This window comes from Propithecus coquereli, unplaced genomic scaffold, assembly GCF_000956105.1.
Source record: "Propithecus coquereli isolate 6110/MARCELLA unplaced genomic scaffold, Pcoq_1.0 Scaffold573, whole genome shotgun sequence".
Classification (NCBI taxonomy): domain Eukaryota; kingdom Metazoa; phylum Chordata; class Mammalia; order Primates; family Indriidae; genus Propithecus; species Propithecus coquereli.
The window spans coordinates 512,529-515,385 of NW_012151652.1; positions in this window are offsets into that span (position 1 = coordinate 512,529).

Here is a 2,857-nt window from a genome sequence, read left to right on the forward strand (position 1 = left end):
ATTCTTCAAATACACGAATTGTATTCATTTTAACTACTTTTTCTTTCCATTTATTCAACAAGTACCTCCCATTAATATATTCCAGGTACTGTTTTAGGTGCTGGGATCACAAAGGTTAATAAAACAGACAGAAGTCCCTGGCCTTAGGAAGTTTACATTCTAGTGAGGGGAGACATTGAGAGTAGTTTCAACACAAGGTGCTTTTGGATGAGGTCCCTATACCCACTATGTTAGCAGTGAAATGCTTTACCGGAGTAATTCTTCTTGCCATTCTATGTAACAGCAGCCCCAGCTGCCAGCCAGCTCCTTGGGGGCTTTCAGATTGTCAATCAGTTCCCTGGAAGGACTCAAGAAGACTTAGATAAGAACACAGCAGTCAGGCTGAGCATGGTGGCCCATGCTTGTAATCCCAGCACTTTGGGAGGCCAAGGCAGGAGGAGAGATGATCACTTGAGTCCTGGAGTTCCAGATCAGCCTGGACAACATAGTGAGACCCCTGTCTCTACAAAAAAACTTTTTTTAAATTAACCAGGCATGGTGGCAGGCACCCGTAGTCCCAGCTACTCTGGAGGCTGAGGCAGGAGGATCACTTGAGTCTAGGAGGAGCAGGAGGATGCAGTGAGGTATGCTCATACCACTGCACTCCAGCCTGGGTGACAGAGTAAGACCCCATAAAAAAAAAAAAAGAATACAACAATTCCTTCCTTTCCTAATGACTTCTGTCGTACTGAGTACTTCCATGAGGATGATGTGCATAAAGCCAATGTCTGTTGTCCTCACCAGGGTAATGCAAGGATATAGGAATGGAGCAGCAAGCAGCATCTGCCAGTGATGGGAGTGCGGAGAATCAGTGAACATTCGCCCAGCTGTAGGGGTCTCTCAAGCCACCTCTTCTGGTGTGAGCTTGGCTTAGGGGGGCACTGAGCCTTTAAGCAGGTTCGGGCTCCTAGAAAACCTGGGTGTGCGGCTCCTTTGGGTACCTAAGTTTCAAATCGTGCTGGAATAGGAATTGGACAGTATCATTTCTATGGTACTTCTTTCCTTGAATCAAAAGTCTTTAAGCCCCAAACTGGAAATTTTAAACAAAATCATAAATGTAAGTATTTCTGTCTTTTTTTCGTAATTCCTTTATCTTTCACCAATATGCCGATACATGCACCCAGTAACTTTTTATAATTCTCCCTGTGAGAGTAGCAGTGATGTGAATTCTACGTCCCTACCCTACTGTTTTAAATCACGCTATCAGAAATATATGAGTAAATCAGGATGTCAGAGCAAGTCTGGAAAAACAACACAAGAATAAATATTCTATATACATACAAGATCAAGTCTGGGTCAGGTCCACAGTGACATGTTCTCTGTAGATACTTAATGAACACTAGTAATAGGCTGTGTTAATAAATAATACTACCCATGGGACTCACTTTTTGTTTTTTTCAAACTGTTTATTGAAGTGTCATGTATGTAAAGTATACCCACCATATATGTTAAGTTAAAAGAACTTTCACAAACTGGATACACTTATTTTACCAGAACCCAGATCACGAAAGAGAATGTCCTCATCCCCAAGAAAGTCCCGCATGGGTGGCCCCATCCCCCAGAGGTCTCACATGGGTGGCCCCATCCCCCAGAGGTCTAGCATGCTCCTTCCAGTCACTGGCTTCCCCGCACCCCCCTCTGCTGAGGCCAATTGATCACTGTCTTGCCTTGTAACAACAAACATGAGTTTGTGCCTGTTCTCATACCTTACATACATGAAATCAAACAGTAAGTACTTTAGTATTCAGCTTCTTTCATCTTATGTTTGTGAGATTCTTGCATGTTGTGTGTGCCTGTAGATTCTTCCTTCTCATTGCCATATAGCATGCCTTCATATGAATATACCACAATTTGTCTATCGATTCCACTATTGATAGGCATCTGAGTAATTTCCAGATTGAATATTACAAATATGAATTGTGCTGCTGTGAATATCCTAGTACATGTATTTTGGAGAACATATGCACACAATTTCCGTTGGGTATTGTTATGGACTGAATGTTTGTGTCCCCATCCCCAAGTTCGTATGTTGAAGTCTAACCCTCAATGTGACCGTTTTTGGAAATAGAGTCTATGAGGAAGTGGTAAAGACTAAATGAGGTTCTAAGGGTGGACCCCAATTCGATTGGGCCGGTGCCCTTAGAAAGAGAGGAAGAGACAGCAGGGCCCTCTCTCCACCATGTGAAAACACAGAGAGAAGGCAGCCATTCGCAAGCTAGGAAGAGAGCCCTCATCAGGAACCCGGCTGACTATTACCTTGACCTTGGACTTCCCAGCCTCTAGAACTGTGAGAAATAAATTTCTGTTGTTTAAGCCACCTAGTCTGTGGTATTTTGTTATGGCAGCCCAAGCAGGTAGATACTTATGAGTGGTATGACTGGTTATAAGGCACACATATATTCAGCTGTAATATACATAATATTGAACTGTCAAAAATTTTCTCAAAGTGGTTGCCAACAGTGTATGAGTTTCAATTGCTTCATATCCTCACCAACACTTAGTATTTTCTGTCTTTTCTACATTAGCCATTCTGGTGGGTATGTAATGGTATTACATTGTGGTTTTAATTCCCATTTCTTGGATGATTATTGAAATTAAGCACTTTTCACATGTTTATTAGGTATCTGGATATTGTCTTTTATGATGAAATGTCCATTCAAATATTTGTTCAATTTTCTATTGGATTGCCTTTTTCTTAATGATTTGTAGGAGTGTGTTCTAGATACCAAAATGCTTTGTCAGTCAGATATATGTATTGTTACTTCCTCCACTCTGTGGATTTTTTTTTTTTTTTTTAGAGACAGAGTCTCATTTTGTC